Source organism: Pseudophryne corroboree, chromosome 4 (genome assembly GCF_028390025.1).
Source record: "Pseudophryne corroboree isolate aPseCor3 chromosome 4, aPseCor3.hap2, whole genome shotgun sequence".
NCBI lineage: Eukaryota > Metazoa > Chordata > Amphibia > Anura > Myobatrachidae > Pseudophryne > Pseudophryne corroboree.
Window position 1 is genome coordinate 19,007,430 of NC_086447.1, and position 15,000 is coordinate 19,022,429.

The 15,000-nt window shown below is 35.6% G+C and overlaps 16 non-coding genes across 16 annotated transcripts; all 16 read right to left on the reverse strand.

Annotated features, from left to right (window-relative positions):
- Window positions 1-133: 133 nt before the first annotated feature.
- TRNAY-GUA (transfer RNA tyrosine (anticodon GUA)) lies at window positions 134-223 on the reverse strand. Its single transcript is given in 2 exon segments — window positions 134-169; window positions 187-223. It is a non-coding gene; the product is annotated as a tRNA-Tyr (tRNA).
- Window positions 224-1,123: 900 nt separating this feature from the next.
- On the reverse strand, window positions 1,124-1,205 carry TRNAS-AGA (transfer RNA serine (anticodon AGA)). Its single transcript has one exon. It is a non-coding gene; the product is annotated as a tRNA-Ser (tRNA).
- A 239-nt stretch (window positions 1,206-1,444) lies between these two features.
- TRNAY-GUA (transfer RNA tyrosine (anticodon GUA)) lies at window positions 1,445-1,534 on the reverse strand. Its single transcript is given in 2 exon segments — window positions 1,445-1,480; window positions 1,498-1,534. It is a non-coding gene; the product is annotated as a tRNA-Tyr (tRNA).
- Window positions 1,535-2,436: 902 nt separating this feature from the next.
- TRNAS-AGA (transfer RNA serine (anticodon AGA)) lies at window positions 2,437-2,518 on the reverse strand. The gene has a single exon. It is a non-coding gene; the product is annotated as a tRNA-Ser (tRNA).
- A 239-nt stretch (window positions 2,519-2,757) lies between these two features.
- TRNAY-GUA (transfer RNA tyrosine (anticodon GUA)) lies at window positions 2,758-2,847 on the reverse strand. The gene is given in 2 exon segments: window positions 2,758-2,793; window positions 2,811-2,847. It is a non-coding gene; the product is annotated as a tRNA-Tyr (tRNA).
- Window positions 2,848-3,749: 902 nt separating this feature from the next.
- TRNAS-AGA (transfer RNA serine (anticodon AGA)) lies at window positions 3,750-3,831 on the reverse strand. Its single transcript has one exon. It is a non-coding gene; the product is annotated as a tRNA-Ser (tRNA).
- Window positions 3,832-4,071: 240 nt separating this feature from the next.
- TRNAY-GUA (transfer RNA tyrosine (anticodon GUA)) lies at window positions 4,072-4,161 on the reverse strand. The gene is given in 2 exon segments: window positions 4,072-4,107; window positions 4,125-4,161. It is a non-coding gene; the product is annotated as a tRNA-Tyr (tRNA).
- Window positions 4,162-5,384: 1,223 nt separating this feature from the next.
- Window positions 5,385-5,474, reverse strand: TRNAY-GUA (transfer RNA tyrosine (anticodon GUA)). Its single transcript is given in 2 exon segments — window positions 5,385-5,420; window positions 5,438-5,474. It is a non-coding gene; the product is annotated as a tRNA-Tyr (tRNA).
- Window positions 5,475-6,697: 1,223 nt separating this feature from the next.
- TRNAY-GUA (transfer RNA tyrosine (anticodon GUA)) lies at window positions 6,698-6,787 on the reverse strand. Its single transcript is given in 2 exon segments — window positions 6,698-6,733; window positions 6,751-6,787. It is a non-coding gene; the product is annotated as a tRNA-Tyr (tRNA).
- A 1,223-nt stretch (window positions 6,788-8,010) lies between these two features.
- Window positions 8,011-8,100, reverse strand: TRNAY-GUA (transfer RNA tyrosine (anticodon GUA)). The gene is given in 2 exon segments: window positions 8,011-8,046; window positions 8,064-8,100. It is a non-coding gene; the product is annotated as a tRNA-Tyr (tRNA).
- Window positions 8,101-9,323: 1,223 nt separating this feature from the next.
- Window positions 9,324-9,413, reverse strand: TRNAY-GUA (transfer RNA tyrosine (anticodon GUA)). Its single transcript is given in 2 exon segments — window positions 9,324-9,359; window positions 9,377-9,413. It is a non-coding gene; the product is annotated as a tRNA-Tyr (tRNA).
- Window positions 9,414-10,316: 903 nt separating this feature from the next.
- On the reverse strand, window positions 10,317-10,398 carry TRNAS-AGA (transfer RNA serine (anticodon AGA)). Its single transcript has one exon. It is a non-coding gene; the product is annotated as a tRNA-Ser (tRNA).
- Window positions 10,399-10,637: 239 nt separating this feature from the next.
- On the reverse strand, window positions 10,638-10,727 carry TRNAY-GUA (transfer RNA tyrosine (anticodon GUA)). The gene is given in 2 exon segments: window positions 10,638-10,673; window positions 10,691-10,727. It is a non-coding gene; the product is annotated as a tRNA-Tyr (tRNA).
- A 1,223-nt stretch (window positions 10,728-11,950) lies between these two features.
- On the reverse strand, window positions 11,951-12,040 carry TRNAY-GUA (transfer RNA tyrosine (anticodon GUA)). The gene is given in 2 exon segments: window positions 11,951-11,986; window positions 12,004-12,040. It is a non-coding gene; the product is annotated as a tRNA-Tyr (tRNA).
- Window positions 12,041-12,942: 902 nt separating this feature from the next.
- On the reverse strand, window positions 12,943-13,024 carry TRNAS-AGA (transfer RNA serine (anticodon AGA)). Its single transcript has one exon. It is a non-coding gene; the product is annotated as a tRNA-Ser (tRNA).
- A 1,552-nt stretch (window positions 13,025-14,576) lies between these two features.
- Window positions 14,577-14,666, reverse strand: TRNAY-GUA (transfer RNA tyrosine (anticodon GUA)). The gene is given in 2 exon segments: window positions 14,577-14,612; window positions 14,630-14,666. It is a non-coding gene; the product is annotated as a tRNA-Tyr (tRNA).
- Window positions 14,667-15,000: the final 334 nt, after the last annotated feature.

Here is a 15,000-nt window from a genome sequence, read left to right on the forward strand (position 1 = left end):
TGGGAAGTTAATCCTGACCACAGTGACCTGCGTTAATGATTTTTAAAATATAACTTGGAGAATGCTTTATACTTGGTACAGTTTTGGGTTTGTAAAATGTCAGTACTGACATCTAAGTTAATCAAAAGCATCATCCTTCGAGCCGGAATTGAACCAGCGACCTGAGGATTTCTGTACCAAGCACCTCTACAGTCCTCCGCTCTACCAGCTGAGCTATCGAAGGATTCCATGATCATATATCTGTGATATTACGTGCTATTAAAATGATTGAGTGTTAATTTTAAACATTATCAACTTTCCAAGCAAAATAAAAAATGATTTGACTACACAAAAGAGATTCAACTACTTATTCCTGTGTTGCTTTATCACACAAATTGTCATGTTTAATCATTTGGAAAATATCACTAATAGTTTGACTTATATTTGTGCAATTACTATCAACTGGCTACAGAGCTAGTTTGGAAAGCACTTTCAATAGATTTTTTAGTGTAGCCAAACTTACATCAAGATTAGAGATGCTTGAGCCTATCAAACCTTCTACACTCTTTTAAATTTTGCTTGTTTTGTAAACTAATCAAGTGTTCCAGGAATGATGGGGATATTCCATTGTTTGTTCTGATTTGACAATTCATTTTGGACAATGAGCGGCCCTTTTGAGCTAGTGAAGATAATTGTGCTACATGAGAGTATGCACAGACAATTATTTTTCTTTTTTTGCATTAAAGCACAATTTTTAATAAAGGAGAGGTTAATGATATAATAATTAGCACTGAAAGTCATCTGACACGATTTGAAAGTAAAATGTTGTGCATTGAAAGTAACCAAAGCTCTTTTTACTTTGAGTGGACATCATTTTCTTTCAAATGAATTTGATATTTTGCTAAATGTACAAAACTTTCTTACAAATTTGATATTCAAAATGCATTTGTAATTAATAAATGCTACTTAGTATGGCTGCTGAGATTCCTGGGCTCAGTCTCAAGTAGAGGAGGAGAATGACGGATAGAGAAAGAGAGAACAGACAGGCATCCTAAAGATTTTGATGTGCCAGTTCCTGACACCCTGAGCAACACTGGTTTCAAGCTTTTAGTAAATTTTCTGAAAAATAAAACAACCATGTGGTCGTAGTCGGCAGGATTTGAACCTGCGCGGGGAGATTCCAATGTAATTCTAGTCCATCGCCTTAACCACTCGGCCACGACTACCTCTCATGCAATGTGATGTTTTCACAAAAGTTTCTCTATGGGTTGAGCTACTTCATTTCAGGATGTGAGGATGACTGAAGTAATATTGTATCAGAGATGATTTCCATGGGAAGTTAATCCTGACCACAGTGAGCTGCGTTAATGATTTTTAAAATATAACTTGGAGAATGCTTTATACTTGGTACAGTTTTGGGTTTGTAAAATGTCAGTACTGACATCTAAGTTTATCAAAAGCATCATCCTTCGAGCCGGAATTGAACCAGCGACCTAAGGATTTCTGTACCAATCACCTCTACAGTCCTCCGCTCTACCAGCTGAGCTATCGAAGGATTCCATGATCGTACATCTGTGATATTACGTGCTATTAAAATGATTGAGTGTTAATTTTAAACATTATCAACTTTCCAAGCAAAATGAAAAATGATTTGACTACACAAAAGAGATTCAACTACTTATTCCTGTGCTGCTTTATCACACAAATTGTCATGTTTAATCATTTGGAAAATATCACTAATAGTTTGACTTATATTTGTGCAATTACTATCAACTGGCTACAGAGCTAGTTTGGAAAGCACTTTCAATAGATTTTTTAGTGTAGCCAAACTTACATCAAGATTAGAGATGCTTGAGCCTATCAAACCTTCTACACTCTTTTAAATTTTGCTTGTTTTGTAAACTAATCAAGTGTTCCAGGAATGATGGGGATATTCCATTGTTTGTTCTGATTTGACAATTCATTTTGGACAATGAGCGGCCCTTTTGAGCTAGTGAAGATAATTGTGCTACATGAGAGTATGCACAGACAATTATTTTTCTTTTTTTGCATTAAAGCACAATTTTTAATAAAGGAGAGGTTAATGATATAATAATTAGCACTGAAAGTCATCTGACACGATTTGAAAGTAAAATGTTGTGCATTGAAAGTAACCAAATCTCTTTTTACTTTGAGTGGACATCATTTTCTTTCAAATGAATTTGATATTTTGCTAAATGTACAAAACTTTCTTACAAATTTGACATTCAAAATGCATTTGTAATTAATAAATGCTACTTAGTATGGCTGCTGAGATTCCTGGGCTCAGTCTCAAGTAGAGGAGGAGAATGACGGATAGAGAAAGAGAGAACAGGCAGGCATCCTAAAGATTTTGATGTGCCAGTTCCTGACTCACCCTGAGCAACACTGGTTTCAAGCTTTTAGTAAATTTTCTGAAAAATAAAACAACCATGTGGTCGTAGTCGGCAAGATTTGAACCTGCGCGGGGAGACCCCAATGGCTTTCTAGTCCATCGCCTTAACCACTCGGCCATGACTACCTCTCATGCAATGTGATGTTTTCACAAAAGTTTCTCTATGGGTTGAGCTACTTCATTTCAGGCTGTGAGGATGACTGAAGTAATATTGTATCAGAGATGATTTCCATGGGAAGTTAATCCTGACCACAGTGACCTGCGTTAATGATTTTTAAAATATAACTTGGAGAATGCTTTATACTTGGTACAGTTTTGGGTTTGTAAAATGTCAGTACTGACATCTAAGTTTATCAAAAGCGTCATCCTTCGAGCCGGAATTGAACCAGCAACCTAAGGATTTCTGTACCAATCACTTCTACAGTCCTCCGCTCTACCAGCTGAGCTATCGAAGGATTCCATGATCTTACAACTGTGATATTACATGCTATTAAAATGATTGAGTGTTAATTTGAAACATTATCAACTTTCCAAGCAAAATGAAAAATGATTTGACTACACAAAAGAGATTCAACTACTTATTCCTGTGTTGCTTTATCACACAAATTGTCATGTTTAATCATTTGGAAAATATCACTAATAGTTTGACTTATATTTGTGCAATTACTATCAACTGGCTACAGAGCTAGTTTGGAAAGCACTTTCAATAGATTTTTTAGCGTAGCCAAACTTACATCAAGATTAGAGATGCTTGAGCCTATCAAACCTTCTACACTCTTTTAAATTTTGCTTGTTTTGTAAACTAATCAAGTGTTCCAGGAATGATGGGGATATTCCATTGTTTGTTCTGATTTGACAATTCATTTTGGACAATGAGCGGCCCTTTTGAGCTAGTGAAGATAATTGTGCTACATGAGAGTATGCACAGACAATTATTTTTCTTTTTTTGCATTAAAGCACAATTTTTAATAAAGGAGAGGTTAATGATATAATAATTAGCACTGAAAGTCATCTGACACGATTTGAAAGTAAAATGTTGTGCATTGAAAGTAACCAAAGCTCTTTTTACTTTGAGTGGACATCATTTTCTTTCAAATGAATTTGATATTTTGCTAAATGTACAAAACTTTCTTACAAATTTGACATTCAAAATGCATTTGTAATTAATAAATGCTACTTAGTATGGCTGCTGAGATTCCTGGGCTCAGTCTCAAGTAGAGGAGGAGAATGACGGATAGAGAAAGAGAGAACAGACAGGCATCCTAAAGATTTTGATGTGCCAGTTCCTGACTCACCCTGAGCAACACTGGTTTCAAGCTTTTAGTAAATTTTCGGAAAAATTAAACAACCATGTGGTCGTAGTCGGCAGGATTTGAACCTGCGCGGGGAGACCCCAATGTAATTCTAGTCCATCGCCTTAACCACTCGGCCACGACTACCTCTCATGCAATGTGAAGTTTTCACAAAAATGTTCTCTATGGGTTGAGCTACTTCATTTCAGGATGTGAGGATGACTGAAGTAATATTGTATCAGAGATGATTTCCATGGGAAGTTAATCCTGACCACAGTGACCTGCGTTAATGATTTTTAAAATATAACTTGGAGAATGCTTTATACTTGGTACAGTTTTGGGTTTGTAAAATGTCAGTACTGACATCTAAGTTTATCAAAAGCATCATCCTTCGAGCCGGAATTGAACCAGCGACCTGAGGATTTCTGTACCAAGCACCTCTACAGTCCTCCGCTCTACCAGCTGAGCTATCAAAGGATTCCATGATCATATATCTGTGATATTACGTGCTATTAAAATGATTGAGTGTTAATTTTAAACATTATCAACTTTCCAAGCAAAATAAAAAATGATTTGACTACACAAAAGAGATTCAACTACTTATTCCTGTGTTGCTTTATCACACAAATTGTCATGTTTAATCATTTGGAAAATATCACTAATAGTTTGACTTATATTTGTGCAATTACTATCAACTGGCTACAGAGCTAGTTTGGAAAGCACTTTCAATAGATTTTTTAGTGTAGCCAAACTTACATCAAGATTAGAGATGCTTGAGCCTATCCAACCTTCTACACTCTTTTAAATTTTGCTTGTTTTGTAAACTAATCAAGTGTTCCAGGAATGATGGGGATATTCCATTGTTTGTTCTGATTTGACAATTCATTTTGGACAAAGAGCGGCCCTTTTGAGCTAGTGAAGATAATTGTGCTACATGAGAGTATGCACAGACAATTATTTTTCTTTTTTTGCATTAAAGCACAATTTTTAATAAAGGAGAGGTTAATGATATAATAATTAGCACTGAAAGTCATCTGACACGATTTGAAAGTAAAATGTTGTGCATTGAAAGTAACCAAAGCTCTTTTTACTTTGAGTGGACATCATTTTCTTTCAAATGAATTTGATATTTTGCTAAATGTACAAAACTTTCTTACAAATTTGATATTCAAAATGCATTTGTAATTAATAAATGCTACTTAGTATGGCTGCTGAGATTCCTGGGCTCAGTCTCAAGTAGAGGAGGAGAATGACGGATAGAGAAAGAGAGAACAGACAGGCATCCTAAAGATTTTGATGTGCCAGTTCCTGACTCACCCTGAGCAACACTGGTTTCAAGGTTTTAGTAAATTTTCTGAAAAATAAAACAACCATGTGGTCGTAGTCGGCAGGATTTGAACCTGCGCGGGAAGATTCCAATATAATTCTAGTCCATCGCCTTAACCACTCGGCCACGACTACCTCTCATGCAATGTGATGTTTTCACAAAAGTTTCTCTATGGGTTGAGCTACTTCATTTCAGGATGTGAGGATGACTGAAGTAATATTGTATCAGAGATGATTTCCATGGGAAGTTAATCCTGACCACAGTGACCTGCGTTAATGATTTTTAAAATATAACCTGGAGAATGCTTTATACTTGGTACAGTTTTGGGTTTGTAAAATGTCAGTACTGACATCTAAGTTTATCAAAAGCATCATCCTTCGAGCCGGAATTGAACCAGCGACCTAAGGATTTCTGTACCAATCACCTCTACAGTCCTCCGCTCTACCAGCTGAGCTATCGAAGGATTCCATGATCGTATATCTGTGATATTACGTGCTATTAAAATGATTGAGTGTTAATTTTAAACATTATCAACTTTCCAAGCAAAATGAAAAATGATTTGACTACACAAAAGAGATTCAACTACTTATTCCTGTGCTGCTTTATCACACAAATTGTCATGTTTAATCATTTGGAAAATATCACTAATAGTTTGACTTATATTTGTGCAATTACTATCAACTGGCTACAGAGCTAGTTTGGAAAGCACTTTCAATAGATTTTTTAGTGTAGCCAAACTTACATCAAGATTAGAGATGCTTGAGCCTATCAAACCTTCTACACTCTTTTAAATTTTGCTTGTTTTGTAAACTAATCAAGTGTTCCAGGAATGATGGGGATATTCCATTGTTTGTTCTGATTTGACAATTCATTTTGGACAATGAGCGGCCCTTTTGAGCTAGTGAAGATAATTGTGCTACATGAGAGTATGCACAGACAATTATTTTTCTTTTTTTGCATTAAAGCACAATTTTTAATAAAGGAGAGGTTAATGATATAATAAATAGCACTGAAAGTCATCTGACACGATTTGAAAGTAAAATGTTGTGCATTGAAAGTAACCAAAGCTCTTTTTACTTTGAGTGGACATCATTTTCTTTCAAATGAATTTGATATTTTGCTAAATGTACAAAACTTTCTTACAAATTTGACATTCAAAATGCATTTGTAATTAATAAATGCTACTTAGTATGGCTGCTGAGATTCCTGGGCTCAGTCTCAAGTAGAGGAGGAGAATGACGGATAGCGAAAGAGAGAACAGGCAGGCATCCTAAAGATTTTGATGTGCCAGTTCCTGACTCACCCTGAGCAACACTGGTTTGAAGCTTTTAGTAAATTTTCTGAAAAATAAAACAACCATGTGGTCGTAGTCGGCAAGATTTGAACATGCGCGGGGAGACCCCAATGGCTTTCTAGTCCATCGCCTTAACCACTCGGCCATGACTACCTCTCATGCAATGTGATGTTTTCACAAAAGTTTCTCTATGGGTTGAGCTACTTCATTTCAGGCTGTGAGGATGACTGAAGTAATATTGTATCAGAGATGATTTCCATGGGAAGTTAATCCTGACCACAGTGACCTGCGTTAATGATTTTTAAAATATAACTTGGAGAATGCTTTATACTTGGTACAGTTTTGGGTTTGTAAAATGTCAGTACTGACATCTAAGTTTATCAAAAGCGTCATCCTTCGAGCCGGAATTGAACCAGCAACCTAAGGATTTCTGTACCAATCACTTCTACAGTCCTCCGCTCTACCAGCTGAGCTATCGAAGGATTCCATGATCTTACAACTGTGATACTACATGCTATTAAAATGATTGAGTGTTAATTTGAAACATTATTAACTTTCCAAGCAAAATTAAAAATGATTTGACTACACAAAAGAGATTCAACTACTTATTCCTGTGTTGCTTTATCACACAAATTGTCATGTTTAATCATTTGGAAAATATCACTAATAGTTTGACTTATATTTGTGCAATTACTATCAACTGGCTACAGAGCTAGTTTGGAAAGCACTTTCAATAGATTTTTTAGTGTAGCCAAACTTACATCAAGATTAGAGATGCTTGAGCCTATCAAACCTTCTACACTCTTTTAAATTTTGCTTGTTTTGTAAACTAATCAAGTGTTCCAGGAATGATGGGGATATTCCATTGTTTGTTCTGATTTGACAATTCATTTTGGACAATGAGCGGCCCTTTTGAGCTAGTGAAGATAATTGTGCTACATGAGAGTATGCACAGACAATTATTTTTCTTTTTTTGCATTAAAGCACATTTTTTAATAAAGGAGAGGTTAATGATATAATAATTAGCACTGAAAGTCATCTGACACGATTTGAAAGTAAAATGTTGTGCATTGAAAGTAACCAAAGCTCTTTTTACTTTGAGTGGACATCATTTTCTTTCAAATGAATTTGATATTTTGCTAAATGTACAAAACTTTCTTACAAATTTGATATTCAAAATGCATTTGTAATTAATAAATGCTACTTAGTATGGCTGCTGAGATTCCTGGGCTCAGTCTCAAGTAGAGGAGGAGAATGACGGATAGAGAAAGAGAGAACAGACAGGCATCCTAAAGATTTTGATGTGCCAGTTCCTGACTCACCCTGAGCAACACTGGTTTCAAGGTTTTAGTAAATTTTCTGAAAAATAAAACAACCATGTGGTCGTAGTCGGCAGGATTTGAACCTGCGCGGGAAGATTCCAATATAATTCTAGTCCATCGCCTTAACCACTCGGCCACGACTACCTCTCATGCAATGTGATGTTTTCACAAAAGTTTCTCTATGGGTTGAGCTACTTCATTTCAGGATGTGAGGATGACTGAAGTAATATTGTATCAGAGATGATTTCCATGGGAAGTTAATCCTGACCACAGTGACCTGCGTTAATGATTTTTAAAATATAACCTGGAGAATGCTTTATACTTGGTACAGTTTTGGGTTTGTAAAATGTCAGTACTGACATCTAAGTTTATCAAAAGCATCATCCTTCGAGCCGGAATTGAACCAGCGACCTAAGGATTTCTGTACCAATCACCTCTACAGTCCTCCGCTCTACCAGCTGAGCTATCGAAGGATTCCATGATCGTATATCTGTGATATTACGTGCTATTAAAATGATTGAGTGTTAATTTTAAACATTATCAACTTTCCAAGCAAAATGAAAAATGATTTGACTACACAAAAGAGATTCAACTACTTATTCCTGTGCTGCTTTATCACACAAATTGTCATGTTTAATCATTTGGAAAATATCACTAATAGTTTGACTTATATTTGTGCAATTACTATCAACTGGCTACAGAGCTAGTTTGGAAAGCACTTTCAATAGATTTTTTAGTGTAGCCAAACTTACATCAAGATTAGAGATGCTTGAGCCTATCAAACCTTCTACACTCTTTTAAATTTTGCTTGTTTTGTAAACTAATCAAGTGTTCCAGGAATGATGGGGATATTCCATTGTTTGTTCTGATTTGACAATTCATTTTGGACAATGAGCGGCCCTTTTGAGCTAGTGAAGATAATTGTGCTACATGAGAGTATGCACAGACAATTATTTTTCTTTTTTTGCATTAAAGCACAATTTTTAATAAAGGAGAGGTTAATGATATAATAAATAGCACTGAAAGTCATCTGACACGATTTGAAAGTAAAATGTTGTGCATTGAAAGTAACCAAAGCTCTTTTTACTTTGAGTGGACATCATTTTCTTTCAAATGAATTTGATATTTTGCTAAATGTACAAAACTTTCTTACAAATTTGACATTCAAAATGCATTTGTAATTAATAAATGCTACTTAGTATGGCTGCTGAGATTCCTGGGCTCAGTCTCAAGTAGAGGAGGAGAATGACGGATAGCGAAAGAGAGAACAGGCAGGCATCCTAAAGATTTTGATGTGCCAGTTCCTGACTCACCCTGAGCAACACTGGTTTGAAGCTTTTAGTAAATTTTCTGAAAAATAAAACAACCATGTGGTCGTAGTCGGCAAGATTTGAACATGCGCAGGGAGACCCCAATGGCTTTCTAGTCCATCGCCTTAACCACTCGGCCATGACTACCTCTCATGCAATGTGATGTTTTCACAAAAGTTTCTCTATGGGTTGAGCTACTTCATTTCAGGCTGTGAGGATGACTGAAGTAATATTGTATCAGAGATGATTTCCATGGGAAGTTAATCCTGACCACAGTGACCTGCGTTAATGATTTTTAAAATATAACTTGGAGAATGCTTTATACTTGGTACAGTTTTGGGTTTGTAAAATGTCAGTACTGACATCTAAGTTTATCAAAAGCGTCATCCTTCGAGCCGGAATTGAACCAGCAACCTAAGGATTTCTGTACCAATCACTTCTACAGTCCTCCGCTCTACCAGCTGAGCTATCGAAGGATTCCATGATCTTACAACTGTGATACTACATGCTATTAAAATGATTGAGTGTTAATTTGAAACATTATTAACTTTCCAAGCAAAATTAAAAATGATTTGACTACACAAAAGAGATTCAACTACTTATTCCTGTGTTGCTTTATCACACAAATTGTCATGTTTAATCATTTGGAAAATATCACTAATAGTTTGACTTATATTTGTGCAATTACTATCAACTGGCTACAGAGCTAGTTTGGAAAGCACTTTCAATAGATTTTTTAGTGTAGCCAAACTTACATCAAGATTAGAGATGCTTGAGCCTATCAAACCTTCTACACTCTTTTAAATTTTGCTTGTTTTGTAAACTAATCAAGTGTTCCAGGAATGATGGGGATATTCCATTGTTTGTTCTGATTTGACAATTCATTTTGGACAATGAGCGGCCCTTTTGAGCTAGTGAAGATAATTGTGCTACATGAGAGTATGCACAGACAATTATTTTTCTTTTTTTGCATTAAAGCACATTTTTTAATAAAGGAGAGGTTAATGATATAATAATTAGCACTGAAAGTCATCTGACACGATTTGAAAGTAAAATGTTGTGCATTGAAAGTAACCAAAGCTCTTTTTACTTTGAGTGGACATCATTTTCTTTCAAATGAATTTGATATTTTGCTAAATGTACAAAACTTTCTTACAAATTTGATATTCAAAATGCATTTGTAATTAATAAATGCTACTTAGTATGGCTGCTGAGATTCCTGGGCTCAGTCTCAAGTAGAGGAGGAGAATGACGGATAGAGAAAGAGAGAACAGACAGGCATCCTAAAGATTTTGATGTGCCAGTTCCTGACTCACCCTGAGCAACACTGGTTTCAAGCTTTTAGTAAATTTTTCTGAAAAATAAAACAACCATGTGGTCGTAGTCGGCAGGATTTGAACCTGCGCGGGGAGACTCCAATGTAATTCTAATCCATCGCCTTAACCACTCGGCCACAACTACCTCTCATGCAATGTGATGTTTTCACAAAAGTTTCTCTATGGGTTGAGCTACTTCATTTCAGGATGTGAGGATGACTGAAGTAATATTGTATCAGAGATGATTTCCATGGGAAGTTAATCCTGACCACAGTGACCTGCGTTAATGATTTTTAAAATATAACTTGGAGAATGCTTTATACTTGGTACAGATTTGGGTTTGTAAAATGTCAGTACTGACATCTAAGTTTATCAAAAGCATCATCCTTCGAGCCGGAATTGAACCAGCGACTTAAGGATTTCTGTACCAATCACCTCTACAGTCCTCCGCTCTACCAGCTGAGCTATCGAAGGATTCCATGATCGTACATCTGTGATATTACGTGCTATTAAAATGATTGAGTGTTAATTTTAAACATTATCAACTTTCCAAGCAAAATGAAAAATGATTTGACTACACAAAAGAGATTCAACTACTTATTCCTGTGTTGCTTTATCACACAAATTGTCATGTTTAATCATTTGGAAAATATCACTAATAGTTTGACTTATATTTGTGCAATTACTATCAACTGGCTACAGAGCTAGTTTGGAAAGCACTTTCAATAGATTTTTTAGTGTAGCCAAACTTACATCAAGATTAGAGATGCTTGAGCCTATCAAACCTTCTACACTCTTTTAAATTTTGCTTGTTTTGTAAACTAATCAAGTGTTCCAGGAATGATGGGGATATTCCATTGTTTGTTCTGATTTGACAATTCATTTTGGACAATGAGCGGCCCTTTTGAGCTAGTGAAGATAATTGTGCTACATGAGAGTATGCACAGACAATTATTTTTCTTTTTTTGCATTAAAGCACAATTTTTAATAAAGGAGAGGTTAATGATATAATAATTAGCACTGAAAGTCATCTGACACGATTTGAAAGTAAAATGTTGTGCATTGAAAGTAACCAAAGCTCTTTTTACTTTGAGTGGACATCATTTTCTTTCAAATGAATTTGATATTTTGCTAAATGTACAAAACTTTCTTACAAATTTGACATTCAAAATGCATTTGTAATTAATAAGTGCTACTTAGTATGGCTGCTGAGATTCCTGGGCTCAGTCTCAAGTAGAGGAGGAGAATGACGGATAGAGAAAGAGAGAACAGGCAGGCATCCTAAAGATTTTGATGTGCCAGTTCCTGACTCACCCTGAGCAACACTGGTTTCAAGCTTTTAGTAAATTTTCTGAAAAATAAAGCAACCATGTGGTCGTAGTCGGCAAGATTTGAATCTGCGCGGGGAGACCCCAATGGCTTTCTAGTCCATCGCCTTAACCACTCGGCCATGACTACCTCTCATGCAATGTGATGTTTTCACCAAAGTTTCTCTATGGGTTGAGCTACTTCATTTCAGGCTGTGAGGATGACTGAAGTAATATTGTATCAGAGATGATTTCCATGGGAAGTTAATCCTGACCACAGTGACCTGCGTTAATGATTTTTAAAATATAACTTGGAGAATGCTTTATACTTGGTACAGTTTTGGGTTTGTAAAATGTCAGTACTGACATCTAAGTTTATCAAAATCGTCATCCTTCGAGCCGGAATTGAACCAGCGACCTAAGGATTTCTGTACCAATCACTTCTACAGTCCTCCGCTCTACCAGCTGAGCTATCGAAGGATTCCATGATCATACAATTGTGATATTACATGCTATTAAAATGATTGAGTGTTAATTTTAAACATTATCAACTTTCCAAGCAAAATGAAAAATGATTTGACTACACAAAAGAGATTCAACTACTTTTTCCTGTGTTGCTTTATCACACAAATTGTCATGTTTAATCATTTGGAAAATATCACTAATAGTTTGACTTATATTTGTGCAATTACTATCAACTGGCTACAGAGCTAGTTTGGAAAGCACTTTCAATAGATTTTTTAGTGTAGCCAAACTTACATCAAGATTAGAGATGCTTGAGCCTATCAAACCTTCTACACTCTTTTAAATTTTGTTTGTTTTGTAAACTAATCAAGTGTTCCAGGAATGATGGGGATATTCCATTGTTTGTTCTGATTTGACAATTCATTTTGGACAATGAGCGGCCCTTTTGAGCTAGTGAAGATAATTGTGCTACATGAGAGTATGCACAGACAATTATTTTTCTTTTTTTGCATTAAAGCACAATTTTTAATAAAGGAGAGGTTAATGATATAATAATTAACACTGAAAGTCATCTGACATGATTTGAAAGTAAAATGTTGTGCATTGAAAGTAACCAAAGCTCTTTTTACTTTGAGTGGACATCATTTTCTTTCAAATGAATTTGATATTTTGCTAAATGTACAAAACTTTCATACAAATTTGACATTCAAAATGCATTTGAACTTAATAACTGCTACTTACTATGGCTGCTGAGATTCCTGGGCTCAGTCTCAAGTAGAGGAGGAGAATGACGGATAGAGAAAGAGAGAACAGACAGGCATCCTAAAGATTTTGATGTGCCAGTTCCTGACTCACCCTGAGCAACACTGGTTTAAAGCTTTTAGTAAATTTTCTGAAAAATAAAACAACCATGTGGTCGTAGTCGGCAGGATTTGAACCTGCGCGGGAAGAACCAAATGGATTTCTAGTCCATCGCCTTAACCACTCAGCCACGACTACCTCTCATGTGATGTGATGTTTTCACAAAAGTTTCTCTATGGGTTGAGCTACTTCATTTCAGGCTGTGAGGATGACTGAAGTAATAATGTATCAGAGATGATTTCCATGGGAAGTTAATCCTGACCACAGTGACCTGCGTTAATGATTTTTAAAATATAACTTGGAGAATGCTTTATACTTGGTACAGTTTTGGGTTTGTAAAATGTCAGTACTGACATCTAAGTTTATCAAAAGCGTTATCCTTCGAGCCGGAATTAATCCAGCGACCTAAGGATTTCTGTACCAATCTCCTCTACAGTCCTCCTCTCTACCAGCTGAGCTATCGAAGGATTCCATGATCTTACAACTGTGATATTACGTGCTATTAAAATGATTGAGTGTTAATTTTAAACATTATCAACTTTCCAAGCAAAATGAAAAATGATTTGACTACACAAAAGAGATTCAACTACTTATTCCTGTGTTGCTTTATCACACAAATTGTCATGTTTAATCATTTGGAAAATATCACTAATAGTTTGACTTATATTTGTGCAATTACTATCAACTGGCTACAGAGCTAGTTTGGAAAGCACTTTCAATAGATTTTTTAGTGTAGCCAAACTTACATCAAGATTAGAGATGCTTGAGCCTATCAAACCTTCTACACTCTTTTAAATTTTGCTTGTTTTGTAAACTAATCAAGTGTTCCAGGAATGATGGGGATATTCCATTGTTTGTTCTGATTTGACAATTAATTTTGGACAATGAGCGGCCCTTTTGAGCTAGTGAAGATAATTGTGCTACATGAGAGTATGCACAGACAATTATTTTTATTTTTTTGCATTAAAGCACAATTTTTAATAAAGGAGAGGTTAATGATATAATAATTAGCACTGAAAGTCATCTGACACGATTTGAAAGTAAAATGTTGTGCATTGAAAGTAACAAAAGCTCTTTTTACTTTGAGTGGACATCATTTTCTTTCAAATGAATTTGATATTTTGCTAAATGTACAAAACTTTCTTACAAATTTGACATTCAAAATGCATTTGTAATTAATAAATGCTACTTAGTATGGCTGCTGAGATTCCTGGGCTCAGCCTCAAGTAGAGGAGGAAAATGACGGATAGAGAAAGAGAGAACAGGCAGGCATCCTAAAGATTTTGATGTGCCAGTTCCAGACTCACCCTGAGCAACACTGGTTTCAAGCTTCTAGTAAATTTTCTGAAAAATAAAACAACCATGTGGTCGTAGTCTGCAAGATTTGAACCGGCGCGGGGAGACCCCAATGGCTTTCTAGTCCATCGCCTTAACCACTCGGCCAGGACTACCTCTCATGCAATGTGATGTTTTCACAAAAGTTTCTCTATGGGTTGAGCTACTTCATTTCAGGCTGTGAGGATGACTGAAGTAATATTGTATCAGAGATGATTTCCATGGGAAGTTAATCCTGACCACAGTGACCTGCGTTAATGATTTTTAAAATATAACTTGGAGAATGCTTTATACTTGGTACAGTTTTGGGTTTGTAAAATGTCAGTACTGACATCTAAGTTTATCAAAAGCGTCATCCTTCGAGCCGGAATTGAACCAGCAACCTAAGGATTTCTGTACCAATCACTTCTACAGTCCTCCGCTCTACCAGCTGAGATATCAAAGGATTCCATGATCATACAACTGTGATATTACATGCTATTAAAATGATTGAGTGTTAATTTTAAACATTATCAACTTTCCAAGCAAAATGAAAAATGATTTGACTACACAAAAGAGATTCAACTACTTATTCCTGTGTTGCTTTATCACACAAATTGTCATGTTTAATCATTTGGAAAATATCACTAATAGTTTGACTTATATTTGTGCAATTACTATCAACTGGCTACAGAGCTAGTTTGGAAAGCACTTTCAATAGATTTTTTAGTGTAGCCAAACTTACATCAAGATTAGAGATGCTTGAGCCTATCAAACCTTCTACACTCTTTTAAATTTTG